This window comes from Xenopus tropicalis, chromosome 7 (assembly GCF_000004195.4).
Source record: "Xenopus tropicalis strain Nigerian chromosome 7, UCB_Xtro_10.0, whole genome shotgun sequence".
In the NCBI taxonomy this organism is placed as follows: domain Eukaryota; kingdom Metazoa; phylum Chordata; class Amphibia; order Anura; family Pipidae; genus Xenopus; species Xenopus tropicalis.
This window is the reverse complement of record NC_030683.2, coordinates 120,231,937-120,250,595: the sequence shown is the minus strand read 5'-3', so window position 1 is coordinate 120,250,595 and position 18,659 is coordinate 120,231,937. Positions and strand designations below refer to the sequence as shown.

Genomic DNA, 18,659 nt, shown 5'->3' with positions numbered 1-18,659 from the left:
TCCGGAGTAGAAACATCCAGAGCCACCGTGCACAGGCGTATGCAGGAAATGGGCTGCAGGTGCCGCATTCCCCAGGTCAAGCCACTTTTGAACCAGAAACAGCGGCAGAAGCGCCTGACCTGGGCTACAGAGAAGCAGCACTGGACTGTTGCTCAGTGGTCCAAAGTACTTTTTTCGGATGAAAGCAACTTTTGCATGTCATTCGGAAATCAAGGTGCCAGAGTCTGGAGGAAGACTGGGGAGAAGTCCAGTGTCAAGTACCCACAGTCAGTGATGGTCTGGGGTGCCATGTCAGCTGCTGGTGTTGGTCCACTGTGTTTTATCAAGGGCAGGGTCAATGCAGCTAGCTATCAGGAGATTTTGGAGCACTTCATGCTTCCATCTGCTGAAAAGCTTTATGGAGATGAAGATTTCATTTTTCAGCACGACCTGGCACCTGCTCACGGTGCCAAAACCACTGGTAAATGGTTTACTGCCCATGGTATTACTGTGCTCAATTGGCCTGCCAACTCTCCTGACCTGAACCCCATAGAGAATCTGTGGGATATTGTTAAGAGAAAGTTGAGAGACACAAGACCCAACACTCTGGATGAGCTTAAGGCCGCTATTGAAGCATCCTGGGCCTCCATAACACCTGAGCAGTGCCACAGGCTGATTGCCTCCATGCCACGCCGCATTGAAGCAGTCATTTCTGCAAAAGGATTCCCGACCAAGTATTGAGTGCATAACTGAACATAATTATTTGAAGGTTGACTTTTTTTTGTTTTAAAAACACTTTTCTTTTATTGGTCGGATGAAAGATGCTAATTTTTTGAGATAGGAGTTTGAGAAGGACCTGTACATACCATCAGTTGGACAAAATAAAATAAAAACAGAAAAAGCAGACACGCGTGGATTGAGAGAACCCCAACGTTTCGGAACACAGTCCTTTGTCAAGGGGATTCTGATGTGCAGGCATTCTATGCAAGTTTAAATACCCCGACCCTAATACATTTTGTCCAGCTGGTGGTATGTATATTATGCATTGTAATTGTATTTACTGTTTTGTGAATATTTACCATATATAATATACCATTTGCTGCCTTTTTGTGGTTAGTAGGTGTGCATTGAGTAATTGATTGATTTGTATTAATATTCTGTTTGCCCCTATGTGGGCTTGGGGAACCGATTCTCATTTGCACCCTTTTTTCTTCTATTTTGCTGTCTTTGTTTTAAAGCCAGCTATTTCTGTTTTAGCCATTGTGGTGTGCCCACCAAAACTGTTTGTTTCAATGGGCTGTACTAGACAGAACAGCACATGTCCCAGAGACACAAAGAGATAATGGGATAAGAGCTAGGGTGCGCATCCCTGCGCTATCATGCGGACGCTTGCTGTTTGGCTCCGAGCCATGACATCGGAGGAGCCGGTGCTGCTTGTCAATGCGCGCCATCCTGTTTGCTTTGCCTTTTCCTATTTTCAGATAAACATGTATTTAAGCAAACCTATCTGCGGGCCAAAATTGGAAGTCAGGTGGCAACCTTAAAGCCAGTTAAAGCCCACTGGGAGGTTGCCTCAGTACTGACAAGGTTAACTGTCTGAGTTAATCTGCCTGGCAGAGACGAGATTTTGCAGCAGGGCGGGGACATGAAACAGATATACAGCGTCCCAAAGTGACCTCCCGCGAGACAGAATTTTAACCTTTATATTGCCAAATCCCCCTTCTGCGGTCTTTTTCCCGGCCTGGTTTAGCAGCAGGAAGGCGACAACGCAACCATCCCTCTCAATGTATGTATATATATATATATATATAAATATATCTTTATAATACTAGATTTGCACAAAAGGCTTTACGGCACAGATTTAACAAGCACAAGCAGACGTGAAAATGAAACAGCAGTGGATCTCTATAAGGCAAATAACAAGCTGATAGTCGCAACAGCGTCGCGTTTATAGCGGATGCGTCGAGGTGCTTTCACTGGACTGCAGCTTAAACCCTGAAATCTAATGTGAGAGGAGGATCCCCATAAAAGAGTGAGGCGCCGCCTGTTTGCAGGTTATCGGTACAGAGCTCAGCCAGACCTGATTACAGTGCTTTGGAGGGAATACTATTAGATCAAGGCTGCCACCGTCCTATAATAATTATCTCTCTCTCTCATATATATATATATATATATATATATATATATATATATATATATATATATATATATATAAACTTTTTTGTTTTTTTCTTGAAGCCCCTGTGTGTGCGGCAATCTGTCCTATTATTAATAACTTTAGCCAGCACCTAGGGCAGTTGGAGCCAACCGGCTCTAATCCTGATATCCAATTCTATGCAAACTGGAATGCTGTCTCTGGGAAAAATCCATTGAAAGGTATCCTGGTACATTGTACAGCATTCTGTACCAAAAGGATCCCCGTAATCCTACCTACTACAAGAGAGAAATACTTTCACCCAAATGTTCTGTATTTTGTACCCCTCTATTCTGTAAAGCGCTGCGTAAATTGATGGCGCTATATAAATAATAATACAAATAAAATAAGAATAAAGAATGAAAGAAAGGTTCATAGCAGATATATGTTTAAAACCACTAATGTGTATCTTATAGGGGGAAAGCTGCAAACAGGATAAAGAAAAGAACATGTAAAAAAGCAAAAGAAAAGACTGGTCAGAAGGAAGGGTGGAACAATGAGGGGTATTAATAAAGAGAGAAAAGGCAAAAGGAGGGGCGAGGGGTGAGTGACAGAATGTGGAAGAGGGAATGTGTGAGAGAAATTTGAAGTGCAAAGGGGAGGTACGGAGGAAGGAAGAAAAAAAGAAAAGAGCGAGAGAGGGAGGAAAAGGGAGGGGAATACCAGGAGGAGGGCAGTGGGAGGAGAGGAGAGAGAGAAGGCAGAGGGAGGGAGAAAAGAGAGAGAGAAAGAGATGGAGAAGGAGGGAGAAGAAACAGACAGGGCAGAAAGGGTGGAGGGAGGCTGGGTAAGGGGAAAAAGAGTGAGAGAGTGCGCAGGGCTGGAGGCTAATTAAGTAAGAAAAAGGAGGAAAGAACAGTGCAAGTGACCAGAAGAGAAAGACTGAAAGATGTAGAGGAAGAAAGAAGGAGAGAGCGGGAAAGGAAGAGAGGCATGATTAGAGGAATGAGAAAGAGAAGGAAGAGAGCGGCTCGTAAGGAACAGGCAGAAGCATCCCCAGCCCAGCTGCACAGGGAGGTAAGCACTACATTCCTTATACACACAGGCCTGCGCTCAGGTAACCCCTTCCCTTCTGCACTGGGCCCCAAACAGCACTCCATACAGTACAGCAGCTTCACCTCTATGCTACAGAGGGGCCTGCCGCTCATTTTAACTCATTCCTTGGCAGCAAGCCCACACAGCCTATAGTATGAGATTGCAGATTTGATCCTTGGCCTGCAACAAACTCCCTGCAGAAGATCAGGCAGATTTAACCCCATCCTTGCTGCATATTTAACATCTCCAGAGATGCCCCGCGGGGCACAGGTCTGTATATTTAACTCATTCCTTGCTTGACAGGTCTTGCAGAACAATTAGAGAGTTTCAGTTTTAAGTCGGTGCTGACACATTTGCAGCAATGTACAAAACTGACATGTAATGAGGCCCCTGGCCACAAGGGCTTGCAATCTAAAGGCACAGTGCCAGCAGTCAGCCTGCAGATACAGCCCCTTCTTTGCTGTGGGACATTACCTTATACTGCGGCATTAACCTTTTCACAGCCGGGGGTGCCCTGTACCTTACGAGCCAGCAGCGTGCAAAGGCAATGTGTCTGCACCATTAACATGTTCGTTATTAGAGCTAACGAGCTCTTTTCCCCAATGCAGAAGTCGGTCTGCATGAATTCCTAGCCTGACGGGAACTCCTCAAACAACATGGCAGCACACTGCCCATGTAACCACTTTGCCTAAGGGCAAGGTCTGCCAAGTACTGCTCACATTTTGCTAATTGTCAGTTTATTTCTAGCAAGATCCACCAGCTACCAGTTTTGTTATACTAAACTCCATTTTACCTATACTATCCCTCCTACAAATGCTGCTCTGCAAGCCACCACACTTCCAACCAAGGGTTCTAAATGCTATGACCCCCACCCCTGCTCACATCCCAAACCCCACCCCAATCTCTCATCTGCCTATTCATTAAATTACACCCCTTGAAATTGTTCTTCCAATGCTCATACGCTCATTTTCTTTTGAGCTCTTTTCATCCAATGCCTCCACATCTTTCTCCATCTCCTCCTACTGATCAGTCATCTAACGCTCAACATCCCGCTCTAAGTAGGAGGCCAAAAATCACTTATTCCCCCAAACAGTCCTCCTCCCTGCTACCCTCTCAGGCCCCCCAAACTCCTCCCTCTCAGATATTCCCTTACAGGCCCCCAAACTCTTCCCCACCCCCTGCTGACAACATCCAGGCATCAGGTGCTCCAGATGCCTCTCATTCCATGTAGCCAGGGGGCACCTCCCTGCTTCAAATGTTCACACTGAGGCCCTAATAGACTTGGAAAGTAATAGAGACACCTGGAAAGACTGACATTTAATGGTTCTAGGTGCTGCAGCCAGCTATCTGACTGGGTGGTAGGGTGATCCAAGGCTGCACAGATTACACAAACTTAAAGCAACCTTGTATCATAAATCATGGGACAAGCAATACAGCGATTGCCGACACTAAAAGCATATGTTACCTTCAGCACTGACTGGTTATGGGGTAAAGTCATAATTACCCCTATAACTTTGTATGTTCTTCTTTTGGACCCTTTTACCATTTGTATAAAATCAGTTATTTAGTAAATATTATTGGTGTAGGCATCTCCTGTATTTAAATGACTAAAGCAAATGAGTGAACATATTAGTTGAGGACTGGGTTGGTTATGGGGTCAATAAATGGTTATATGCAGGTGCCGTATATAGCTTCACGAGTAGCTGCTATTTCAACTTCCCTTATTAACCCTTTACTTAATGAGCTAGTCCTACAACAGCAGTCCAATTACGTTTATCAGACTATCTACACTAGGACATGCACCATCCCAGAAGTATCAGTCTTTATTCTATTCCTACTCTTTATTTTATTCCATTTCCAAAGCCTAGCTGACGCCCAAGCCCACAGTATGTTCATTTTTCATGTTACATATGAACACTGCTAGAAAAATAAAAAGGAAGGAAAAAATGGTCTCCAAACCCCTAGAGCAACCCCTTTTCTAGAAGCAGCTGCATAAAATTTTGTATAATGCTATTAGAAAACTACCACATGTATCTGAAGCCTTTATTATAAGAAAGGTCAACTGGATTAATAAAAACCTAAAGGGTGTAATGGCTAATTAATATGTTGTAATATACAGAAGCAATTTAAGTAACTGGCAACATTTCGAGAAACAGACCCTTGAGAATTTGATGGATATGACAGGTCTAAACCTTGTCATTCTAGAAGTTGCACTGAACTTGCACTATACAGACAGAGACACAGACTATCATTCCCAGGACTGGAATTATGGGAGGAAAGATGGATGGTAGAACAGGGGCGGCTCCACTCGGGCCTGTTTGCTTTTGACATTTGTGCAGGATTAGCTTTACTAACAATAGGACAATGATACCATAGTTGACAGGTTGCAGGATCTGGTACTCTGCCTATTTGACAGGCTTGATTATGAAACAGATTTAAGTTACTAGAATAATAACTTGGTTGCAGATTAGAAGGTCATGGGGCAGATGACATTTTTAAGGGTTGCCATGGCTGGGACAGGTTGTACTAATAAATGGTGGAAAATGGTGGCTACTGCTTGCAAAGAATTGGATAATGGGTTAAAAATGTCAAATCTGCACTCTCATACTATATTTTAATGAGGACTTGAGTCCGAGCTCAAGTATGCTACTGAGCTTGTCAGGTTCCAGATATTGGTTTCATGGTAAGTCTCATTCTATAGAACACATGTAAGACAGATGGAAAGTCAACAGTTCATGAATAGTCTACATAACAGAACAAGAGCATTATAGAAACATACAGCTCATACTACTTTACAGCAGCTCAGATGTACATGTGAGAACAAGAAACACAAATCTGATACCAGTGAGGAACTTGGATATAGAGCTTGGGCCCTTGAGTAGCTTTTATTACAAGAACTGTACCTTGCAAGACTGAATAAACACATAACAGAGCCTAAAGGAGGCCAAACACGTACCAATAACCATTGGTCACACAAAAGATTGTTCCCACCCTCCACTGAAATTCTACCTCCACCTGGCGATTCAGCCCTGAACGCAGAATTTGCTTGGGCGCCCCCCCGATCAAAATCTTTTAACCTGGTCGATCGACCGATATCCGCAGCCTTTTGCGATACCGGTCACCTCTTCGAGTCGCCATACATGCACCGAATATCAGTGCGTGTATGGCCAGCTTAAGACAAAATACAAAAGGAGTACTCAGGTGGTAGAGCTGCCATCTAGCAGAGAGACATCTAGTAGGCCAATAAGGGATTTGCTTCAGTAGTTGTAACTGTGGTTGCATGAGTTGATAGTGAACTGACAAAATGTTGTCCCTTTAAAAAGAGTTTGTACATAATGTATAAAAACCACTGCTTTAAAGCCATAGGCATAAAGCTATCTCTAACCCTGAGCAGGCCAAGGTATGCAACCATGGGTACAAAGCCTTTTTCCCCTGTTCTGAGCAACATAAGACTACAGCTACCAAAGCAAGTGTCCTAAGCCTCCATGTTGTATCCCTAACCAGCTTGTGATAATAGTAATAGCAACAAAGCCTACAGCCCCTGCTAAGCAAAGCAAGATTAACAGCCAACAAGAAGTTATGGCTATAAATTAAAAAATCCAATTCTGAGAAGCTAAGTTAGTATGCATCCCAGGAACTAGGAATATGCCTTATAGTGATAGAATACAATAGAACCGCTACTGCTGGGCTCCTTACCATACTCAGCTTCAAAGGACAGAAAGTATGGTTTCTGCCCTAATCTTTTCTTCAAAGAACTGGGAAGAAAAAATACCCACCCCACCCTGGGAAATTGGACTGACTAGGTAGGAAAATGTTCCTTTTATTAAGGCAAGTACGCACAAGTGTTTATTATGAAGCACATTGTGAGGTGAGTATGATTGAGAATACAACACTTAGCAGCTGTAGGATCCATACACATAAATTGTAGTAGCAATTAACCTGAACAACAGTATTAGCAGGAAGACACATCATGCTTTATACTAAAGTACATACCATCACTTATGCGGTTAGCTACTATTCAAATTGAGGGTATAGGTTGCGATCATGTTGAGCATACATTCAAACATACCAAAGCACAAATGCCCTAAATCATAATGACAAAGTAATATCAGTCTACATTCTACTGTATATCTGCACAATAAATAGAACCGCTTAATAACCCATTTGAGATGAAAAGCTCTTGCTTGTATGAAATAACCTACTGTGAGTTTAAATGCTCCTCATATACACAACATGCACACCAGTGTACACAGCCTCCAATTAAAAAGGTTGAAGAAGGCAACAGTCCCATGCACATAAGGCACACAGCCTCAGATACAGAAATATATAGAAAAGAAATAATCTGGAGTCTCAAACTTCCAATAACTTGCAAGCACTATTTTTGGAATGGAATACACAATTTATACAACAAAGTACACTGAGCCTGTAGCTACTGGAAGTAGAGGCCTTCAGATACTTCCTAGGCAGTCTCTAGTTAAAGACTCTGTAATCTTTTCCATCTAGCCATGAGCAGCTTAACATCTACAGTCTCCAAGCATCTAAAGTTAAGCCTTGATCAGCTCAAGAACTACTGCTTCCAAAGATATATAAAAGCCTTAATATCCAGAGTATGTAGCCTTTATCAGATTTGCAGCTTGGATATAAAGCCTGCAGTCCGTTAGCCTGAGCAAATCAAGGTACAGTCACCTAGGATATCTTGGGAATGTCTAGATTGAGAAATTATATACGGCTTCAAATATTATAGTGTGTGCAGCACCCACCCTGGACAGTTAAGGTCAGGTAGTCGCCAATGCCATAAGCCAGGAATCTCTAGCCCAGAGCTAAATCTAATTGTTGGCCCTAGGGACCAGTGGGGAAACTAGCGCATCAATCAGATGTTTCAAACAAGAATGATTAATATCTGCCAGGCCTGTTAGTGGGCTCTATAGATGGGCCAATAAGCTGCCAACTCAGTCTGAAGGAGACAAGCCAGCTCAAGCATGGCCCACATAGGAGTATGGCCACCAAAGACAAGTGGGGTTAATTTATCAACTATGGGCAAATTTGCCCATGGGCAGTACAACCCATAGCAGCCAATCAGTGATTGACTTTTTTCAGCCAGCTGCAGGTAGAACAATGAATTCAACGATTTGATTGGTTGCCATAGGTTACTGCCCGTGAGCAGTTAATAAATGACCCCCAATATGACTTTGCAGAACTTAACAAAAGAAGTCAATAGTATCTTTATTACCATTTTCATGTACTTGCTGTATTAGCATACTAGAGTAGATGAGATGATGAAATCTATGGATTTTGTTAGTATAAGTGTTATGGACAGTTTATAGTTTCTGCAGTTCTGGCCCATAACACACTGGGCAAGAGTAATGCACACGTAATATGCTTTGGCAGCATACATGCTACATAAGATTTTTTTTATAGTAAAGGATATAAATGCGCATTATTATTCTAAAGTAAGAAATGCTAGGTGCACTGCCCTTTTTCCTAAACAGCTGCTATAGGCTTTTTGTAAGGAAAAAAAGCTGATTCAGAGTGAAGCTCTATAGTTATGTGCCAATAAATGGGACATTACATATGGTTTGAGGTCGACAGAAGGATGACAGTGGAAATAATTGCCCTGTTCACCCCACCTTGCCTTGACACAGAGATGCTGCCTCATGCTTGCAGGAATGTTGTGCAGATACAGTGGGCAGCACAGGAGGCAGTGCAGCAGGCAGCACAGGAGGCAGTGCAGTGGGCAGTACAGCGGGCAGCACAGGGGGCAGTACAGCGGGCAGCACAGGAGGCAGTACAGCGGGCAGCACAGGGGGCAGTACAGCGGGCAGCACAGGAGGCAGTGCAGCAGGCAGTACAGCGGGCAGCACAGGAGGCAGTACAGTGGGCAGCACAGGAGGCAGCACAGCGGGCAGCACAGGGGGCAGTACAGCGGGCAGTGCTTTAGTGACAGAGTTATACAAGGACAGAGAGCACCACCCCTTATCTCTGGCTCAGAGCATGTCTCCCCTCCTCCTTGTATTGTTCCATATTCTCTCTCCCAGTTTTGCCACCTCTCTCCTTTCCCCATCTCCTTTCCCTCCATCTACCTTGCCTTTTTGACTCCTCTCTAGCGCCAATGCTGTCTCTACCCTCCCGTCTCCTGTTTCTCTCCTCCCCCACTATCGCTATATTTAGCTCCTCTCTGTCCTAGAAAGATCCTGTCTGGTTATTCCCAGCTGGGCCAAACATCTTCACCGGCTTTGTTCTTGTCTCCTATCAAGGGAATTCCACTTGCACAACCTCTTCCCTGTAGAGCACTGTGTCCTAATCAAACTCTGCAGAGCATTCGGCCCTTAGCTGTGCGGCTACATCATATTTGTGCATTGCAGTATACAGCTTTCATATTGCTACTGCCAGTCACCCCCATTAACCCTCCCGCAACGCCTTTGTCTTTCCAAGTACAGCTTTATTAAGGGCAACATCTTAACCCTTTCTCTGCAGTGAGACCACCTTTAATGCTACCCTGGCATTGATTCATTTCTGTGACAAAGCAGAAGAAAACTGGCCAGGGGTGCATACGCATGTTCCCTTAGCTCAGGGACATAACCAAAATCCATCGGCCTTAACCACCCACATACTGGCAGAGGGGAACTATAGGTACTGAACAATGTTGGCAGCCCTGATATATCCCTGCCTCCCATTGCTCATTATGGATTGAATTATGGATGAATACTCAGCAAAATGCCATTACACCAGTTTTTTTCCCCTTAATTTGCGGCAGAACCCCCAACAAAGGGCAAAAAAACCATATGCCTCCTACATTATGGCTTCCCTAGCAACCAAGCCATTTACGGGTGCAGTACATATGTATATAAGATGTATCTAATACATTACACATACAAGAAACGCATTAGAATCCAGCCACTTACACACACACACACAAGTTCAGCCACAACAGATTCTCAATGGCCATGAATGCTCAGATTTGGTCTCACAGATTGCCCCTATTCTGAAGATGTTCCCAGACCATCTGGGTATCTATGGCAACTCAGTATAAACAGGCCATCCTGTTATGAGACCACAGTTGGTCTGTACAAACAGAAAATCCAAACAGATGATGCCATTTTTTTTGGAAGGTGGCTGGGTCATACTCAAACATGGAACTGAAAGGAGCAGCGGCTCAGACAAGTCTGGCTGCCAAAGCTGCATATGACCAATCAACAAACAGGCCCAAAGGTTGGCTAGCACTTTTACTGGCAAAATACTTGTGATATATGGGTCAGAAAAACCCAACCCATACCCAACCATGACATACAAGACCTTTAACCCACACCCAACCCTAACCCACAAAATGTTACCACTGTGGGACTCACACCAAAGCCGAACTTGCGTCTTTCTGCTCTGCACGCTTCCTAGGTTTCACGGGAGCAGAGACCCGTACCCAACCCTAACCAGCAATGGTGGGTCAAATTTCCAACCCCCTGCCTAATGGTCTTCTGCCTGTAAAGGTGGCCATACACGTGCCGAATGTAGCTGCCGATATTTGTCCAAGGGACCGATATCGGCAGCTTATCGGCCCGTGTAGGGGAAACAACGACTGGCCTGCCCGACCAATATCTGGCCTGAAATCGGGCAGATATCGATCAGGCAGGTTAAAAAATTCAACGAGCTGATGCGGTCCCCGAACCAACTGCACCTATTCCAGTTGTTATAATTCGATCCAAACGACCAAATTAGCCTAAATTCCCCCGATATCGCTCACCCGTAGGTGGGGATATCGGGTGAAGATCCGCTTGCTTGGTGACCTCGCCAGGCGAGCGAATCTTTACATGTATGGGCACCTTAAGCCAAGAAAGGCACAGAATCAGGCAAGGGATGGAGTTGTTTAAACAGAGATCATTAGTTCTAGTTTAACTAACTGTGAAACCAAACATGCTCTGTTATAAAAAAAAAAAATATATATATATATATATATATATATATACATAGAGTTTATTAAGCTCATGTTGGAAAAGGTATAATTGGGGTCGGTTTAAAAGTCATCAAAAATGTTCTTTATCTATAGAATCCCACTCGCATAAGGGTTTACATATAGCACAGATGAAGGCTACAAATGTGACAAAGGAGGATGAAATTTGTAAAACAATTCATGGGATATGGCAGAATTCTAAACCCATTTCCTGTGCCCGTTTGTACATCTATTTGCAGTACGCTTGTTGGTGCCAGTCCTGTTGATTTGCCATCAATATTAATATGCCACAATGGAAGGGGGGGGGGGGGGGTGAAAATGCCGGCAGGCTCACAGATGACAGGTTGGCTGCTTATTATGACCCCCAACATATAGAACATATTCAGCAGAGGATATACAGAATCCTTTATTTTTTTATTTTGCATTCCAGCCTGTGAAAGTCCAATGGATGGATATAAATATAACCAATTAAAGGTAATTCCCTGAGTGAGGCGATTCTGGTTGCAAATTCCGATTATCAGATGTAGAAATGATTCGGTGCACAATATTCTAGATGTGCCAGGTTCTGTGACTGCGCCTGTCTCGTGGGTAATGCTGCATGTGCGTTACTGCCAGGGGTAGAATGGCCTATGTATTTCTTACATGACTGAGTACCAATCTACCCAGAAAGCAGCATTTTCCTTCTCCCGGCGTCTGACTCACATACCACCTGTCTCTGTATCAGTTACATTCATTGGCTGCTGTTAAACTACAAATCCCAGAGACCTACTCAAGCTAAACCACCTGCCTGCTTGTACATAAGAATACTCAGCCTGCATGCCCCTAAGTACTCTGAAAGTATAATTAGACAAGATTCGCTGGCTGTCAGGAGAAAGCTGGAAGCTGCAGTTCAGCAACAACTGGCGTGGCGCTCACTATACTAACCAGGCACTCTTGAACTTTATTTTCCTACTTCTCACCTATGGGCTACCCGAATGACTCTTTCGGAAGGATTTCTCATTCCCTCGTTTCCCTATGGTCTGTAACATTGTATCTGCATGCTTCTATCTTTCTCTCCCTCTGCCTCTCCCACTCCCTCTCTTCTTTGTCCCCCCCTTTACACCCTCTCACCTCTCCCCTCCCCCATGTCTCTCTCTCTCTCCCTCCCCCCCTCAGCCTCTCTCTCTCTCTCTCTCCCTCCCTGCGGCTTTTCACTGGATCAGGAGATGGAATTTTTTCCCTTGGCCCTACGCCAAAGCAGCCTCTCGAAGCAAAGAGGGAGACATAGAGGAGAGGTGGAGAGAAAAAGGAGAGAGAGAGAGAGGTAGAGAGAGGACAGAGAGGGCTTAAAAAGCAAAGAATGTTGGGGGGTGTTTTGGGGTTTCCTTGAGGGAGTAGGTAAGAGGGGGGAAGGTTGGCAATGGGTAGAAATGGGGGGCTCATGTATAGGGGGAAGTTTGTGGTTTAGGATTAAGGGGAAGACAGAATACAGGAAAAGTGGGGGAGGTGGAAAAGAAGAGATAAAGGAGGTGAGAAAAGAAGCAGGGGTTGGGCTAAGGCCGGGGGGATGTAGGAAAAGCAGAGAGGTACATGAAGGGGTAAAGTTACTGACTCTCACCTGCTGCCCACCCTAATAGCCCCACGGGATAACTGGGCATCTTTCCCATGGTCTGTGAATTATACATACAACATTCCTCTATTAGTGCCCTACTAACTCTTACAGAATATGGATATAAATACTGGGGGGTGGGCACTATTGGATGCACTACAACTCCCAGCATCCCCTTAGCTGCCACAGAGTCCTCCTAGGAAGTTACCTGTAGAGTTTTACCAATTGTAGCCCATCACACTGTGCCAGTAACCGCTTCTCTCTCCTGTTATTCTGTAGAACCAATGAAGGTCCGGCCAGCGCTCGGAGTGGCTAAGCCACAGCTGCAGGACAGATGCCAACGCACGGGGAGAGAGGGGCTCCTGGGACTCACGTTAGAGGGAGAGGTTTGTGTAATATTTATTCTTGCAAAAGGGGGGGGTCTAAGGTTACCAACTCACCACTATAAAACCAGACACAAACCAAATCCTTATGCTGAATGGCTTATTAGTGAAAAAATTGAGATGCAACCTGCATGGCTGCCAGGAAATCAGTACAGTCTGCAGCGTATATGTGCAATGCTAACGCTGCCATGCAGGTTGTGAATTTCAACATTTTAAATGAGAGAGCTAGAGACTATCTAATTTTAATGTAATGTACTTGTAATCCCAGGGGCCTACTGGGAGTTGTAGTTTCACCAAGGTTGGCCAAACCTAACTTGATCTCTTCATTTGAAGAATTAGAAAAGAAAATGAGCAAACCTGGACAGCATTTGTGTATTAATAATAGTTTTAAGAATTAGTTACTGCGATTTTTAGAAATCCAGTTTCGGCGACTTGTATACTTTTGCACAGAGGTAGCCATCGTGGCAACTAGGTTTTTTTAAAAATCGCAGCAACTTATGGCCCCGTCTGTCTTTGCTCAGACACTCTGTAGCATCTACAGGATTACTGGCCAATGTATGAAAGTCCAGTGTTCTCTCTGTTTTTTAACCTAAAGGGCCATGGCAGACAGGGAGATTCGTCGCCCGTGACTAATCTCCCCAAAATGCGGTGGGATCGCATACGCAGCGCCAAAATCGCTGAAGTTGCCTTGAGAGGAAACTTCAGCGATTTTGGCACCGCGTATGCGACCCCATCGGAGATTTACATTCTTGCCGGTGGGATGGCATTTCGGGGAGATTTGTCGCGGGCGACTAATCTCCCCGTCTGCCACGGCCCTAAATCAGCTACAAACTGGCAGGTGAAACCATTTTGTGTCTGCCCAGCACCACAAACATTTGCTTTGTAACGGGATCCATTGCCACAAGGCTTGTTACTGTAGCCACCCTGAGCGAACACTTTAGCACAATGCTCTTGCACAGACTAACCTGTGAAATAAAGGGCAAGTAAAAGCCTAGACAAAAATCTGGCTGTGTTAAATTCTATTCATTGATTTAAACTAGATGCTCATGAATAATACACTCTACAGCTGGCCCGAGTGACATTTAGGGAGATTGAGTTTTCAATCATCTGGCAAAGGCAGAGTGGGCACTTAACATAAGATGATAAGCAGGCCAATTCACCAATAGGTTGTGCCCACAGTCACGACTTTTAAGTGCAGCTGCAGTAGGGAGGGTTAGAAAAACAGCATAAAAAGAAAACACTCCTGACTCCTTCCCACTCTGTTGGGCAGTGGATGACAGCAGTGAAGGGCAAGACTCCAGGATATGGCTCGCCTAATGATGTCATATGACAGCATCATCAGGTTAAACAGCTGCAGGGGTCAATTTAGAACCCAAATGCAGCTTTTATGCAATGCAGTCAAATCTAATTGTTTCACTACAACCATTTCTTTGTAACAAATCAGTTTTAGGGCCCTCACACACAGGCATATATTCCTTGCACCTATAGCACTGTGCTTAACTGCATTCAGCTGTTCAACATGGTGCCATGGGTATAGGAAACATGGACACAAATGAGCTATATTAACTCATGCATTCCTGTGCAGTGGGATGCATAAAAGCCCTACCACATGGATAACCACCCATGTGTAATTGTGACTATACTACAATCTCCCACAGTGCACTGGTTTATAGGCAGTCCTGTATAACCTGCAGCTCAGTGTAAAAATGAATGAGTAAAATAGAAAGACCTATAAAGGCTGGAGTGGGCAGATGACTAACATAATAGCCTGAACACTACTTCCTGCTTTCAGCTCTCTAACCTCTTAGTTATTAGTCAGTTACTTTGGGGGGGGGGGGCACATGGGACATAACTGTTAAGTTAGTTTGTGAGCCTGCAGGTCAGATTCAAAAGCAAACTAACTGAACAGTTATGTCCCATATGGCCCCCCCTCAAGTCACTGATTGGTCACTGACTGCTAACAGCCTAGAGAGCTGTAAAGCAGGAAGTAGTGTTCTGGCTATTATGTTAGACATCCATTCACTCCAGCCTTTATTACATTTTTGCCCAACTAACTATATTGAAAATATTTTTTTTTTATTTTGCACAGTCTGTCTATTTTACCCAGTTTCATTTTCACACTGAACTGTTTCTTTAAGGCCTTGGCTACGAGTTTTCTAGCCAGTGCCCATTATAGGCAAAGAGAGAGAGCTGACATGTCTCACATGCAAGGTGGTTAGTTTATGTGCTAGTGGTGTACTGCTGAAGAATGAAACATGCCTGTCATATTTAGAAGCTTTTGCAAAGCGGTGAATGTTTCAAGAACTGACTCAGTGTCAGGAAAAAGTTCTTAAAACATCCACCTCTCCTATTCTAGTTAGCATATTCTATAACAAATTATATAAAATAAAATTCATTCACAGAGCTATACAGCTAATTTAGTATAGATATGTGATCCCTTACCTGGAAAGTGTTTGTCCAGAAAGCTCAGAATGACTAGATTGCAATCTTCTATAGGCTCCATTTTGAGTAAATAATTCACATTTTTAAACATAATTTTCTTTTTCTCTTTAGTAATAAAACAGTGTCTAAGATATAATGGAAGCAACACAATTCTACTGGATTATTTAAATGTTTAAATGAGACCCAAATTACTCAAAGACCCCTTATTCGGAAAACCCCAGGTCCCAAACATTCTGGATAAGAAGTTCCCATACCTGTATATAGTAACACTTACAAAACCACATGCAATGGTTACGGTCAATAAGATCATTTAATACAAAACTATCTCTGCCTTACCTTTCCTCCGTACACTGTTTAACAGCGTAGACATGTTAACACCCAAATCTCTCATCGCTAATCAATGGCAAATACCATCATTCTGCAGCAAACGACAAAGGCAATTTCCAGTAGCCCCAGCCTGCAAAATAACAGCAACTCCAAAAAAGTACTTTTCTATTCATAATACAGAAAATATGTTACATTCCTTTCCATATAACAGATTTTTTTTAAAAAGGGGCAAATTATAGATTTTTTTTTTCTTTTCAAACACTCCCTGCAGGGATTACATCTTTCTAGTAATGTACAAGAGCCCTGCTGGGGAAGCGCTCAGAGCTGCACTGACTAATCAGAGCTGGTGACTTTATGTAGTGAATCACATGTGACTTTGTATAGAGGTGTGAGGAGTTCTTTTCTGGTACAAAATATAGGGGCAATGCTCTACTGATGAACTATAACACACCAACACCGTGCCCATTATTATGCTTAGATTGCTCCCCCAAACTGTTGGAGTTCAGCAAAAAAATAGTTCAGCATTAAATGCAAAACTGAATTAAAACATAATTAATGGGTCAGAATAGCTATGGTCATTGTTTGGTCTGTAGATCAGTCTCTTTTTTATTTTATCCTTGGCTACTAAGTGAACTATAGTACTGCTTGATAACATGTTAAAATGCTTTCTGGTTTGATTCAACTCTTGATCTGCACTTCTCTTTTTACAGAATGGCAGTTCCTAAATACCTTATCGGTTGAGTTAAGGTGGCCATATACGGGCCCATTCTAGCCAGTGTCGGACTGGGACCCCAGGGGCCCACCAGAAAACCTTAGACCCAAGGGCCCACTCTCAAAACGATTTTTCCTCCTTTCTTCACCCAACCTCTTTATTCCCCTAGCCTCTTTTATTTACCGCTAGCATCTATTCTTCCATCTATTTCTCCTGTTTCTTCCCCATACAGAAATAGGGAATGACCATGAAACAGGCCAAATGGTCAGGAGCAGGAGGGCCCACCGGGAGTTTTCCTGGTATCCTGGTGGGCCAGTCCTACACTGATTCTAGCTGCCGACAATGGTCCCTTAGACCAACTCGGAAGCTTATCAGCATGTGTATGGGCACTAACGACGGGCCTGCCCGACCGATATCTGGCCTGAGATCAGCCAGATATCGATCAGGCAGGTTTAAAAATTTAGTAAAATCGGGGACCGCATAGGCTCGTTGATGCGGTCCCCGAAATGACTGCGCCTATGCCCGTCGAATTAGCCCGATATCGCCCACCCGTATGAGCGTATCCACTTATTGTACAGCGCTGCGGAATATGTTGGCGCTTTATAAATAAATGTTAATGTAATGTAATGTATCTCAGCGTGTATGGCCATCTTAAGCTTTCATGATGCCAACCAATTCATAGGTTTTCTGTACTTTAATATATATATTCTTCTTTTGTACAGGACCGCAGAAAATGTTGGCACTTTATAGATATATTTAAATAATAATGGTGGCTTTAACACTATTAACAGCAATTTTAAAACCCCCATCAATTGATGTAACTTCTTGCACTGATCTCTATTATTATGTGTATCTTTTGGCTTTTATATTATATTAGTCTTTGTACAAGTCTGCCTCTTCTTTTGTATAATTTAAAAAATGAAATGGTTAAATATCTTTCAGAAAATGTTTGGTTTCAGAAGTGGTAGTTTATATTACCAGAAGTATCTAGACACCTACCTGTCCAAAACCATTCCCAAACCAAGGAGATTAATATGATGTTGGTCCTCTCTTGATGATAAACTGGAATCTGCTCTTCTGATTGGACTGATTGGCAGGATTTGCTTCCAGCCAGCACCAAGAGTAGTGAAGAGATTGGACACTGATGTTGGGGATCAGGCCTGGCTTGTTGAAATGGAGTATCTGTACAGGCCAGTCAAGTTCTTCTATTTGACATTGTACATGGTGAAATTAGGCTTGGGTGTGGTTGGTCAGCTATAAAATATACACTCCCCACTAACTCCGCATATAACATTGTTGTTTTATAATAACCTTTACAATAGGACAGTACTGGCCATCATGCAATGTAGTTGGACTGACAGATCCTCAATATGAAGGCAAACACACAATGATATATAGATGAGGCAAAAAGGAAAGTTTGTATAGAAGAACTTGGCAAGTCTACACATATATTCTAGGCTTGTCTTTGGGGCATATTTACTACAAGTTGAACATCACGTTCATCGACTGCAAAAAACAGGAGTCAGTTCTTTAACTTGCTTGTGTTTCCTGAAATTGATTTCTTACTTTCTCCTTGTGTAGGTATTTTTTTTGCACAACCTGTTATACGTAAAATCGATTATTACCTGAACCCAGCGCTTCACCGGTAATAAATTTGCTCCCTAGTCTTTTAGCCTTGTAACATTTTATTAAAAATATATATTTCTTACTAAAAAGAGCACTGCAATCATTAGATATGCCTTTGAAACATATCCTAAACTGGTTAGAAACACAAAGGGCAAATATTCAATGTAACTGCTATTGAAAGCAGCACCTGTCAATCCTTAGTGATTCGCTGCACTGCTGGTTCTGACTATTGAAACAGTGCAGCAAAAGTCATCTAGTTAACAGACCATGAAAAGCCTTATGAGAAACAGAGCCTTGGATGGAAAAGAGCTGATTCTGCCTATTTCAAAAACAGAAAGGTATAAACAAATATTGCATTGCCGGGACATGTTAGGCACAGTTTGAATGCAGTTAATATGTGTGCTAGTTTTAGAAAGACTGGACTGTTATTA

At 43.2% G+C, this 18,659-nt stretch overlaps 1 long non-coding RNA gene across 1 annotated transcript in view; it reads left to right on the top strand.

Annotated features, from left to right (window-relative positions):
* Positions 1-2,899: 2,899 nt before the first annotated feature.
* LOC116412249 overlaps positions 2,900-18,659 on the top strand; it is an 86,595-nt gene continuing 70,835 nt past the window's right edge. Inside the window, exons 1-2 of the long non-coding RNA XR_004223614.1 lie at positions 2,900-3,190; positions 13,018-13,124. This is a non-coding gene — a long non-coding RNA (uncharacterized LOC116412249). The remainder of the gene's footprint in view (positions 3,191-13,017; positions 13,125-18,659) is intronic.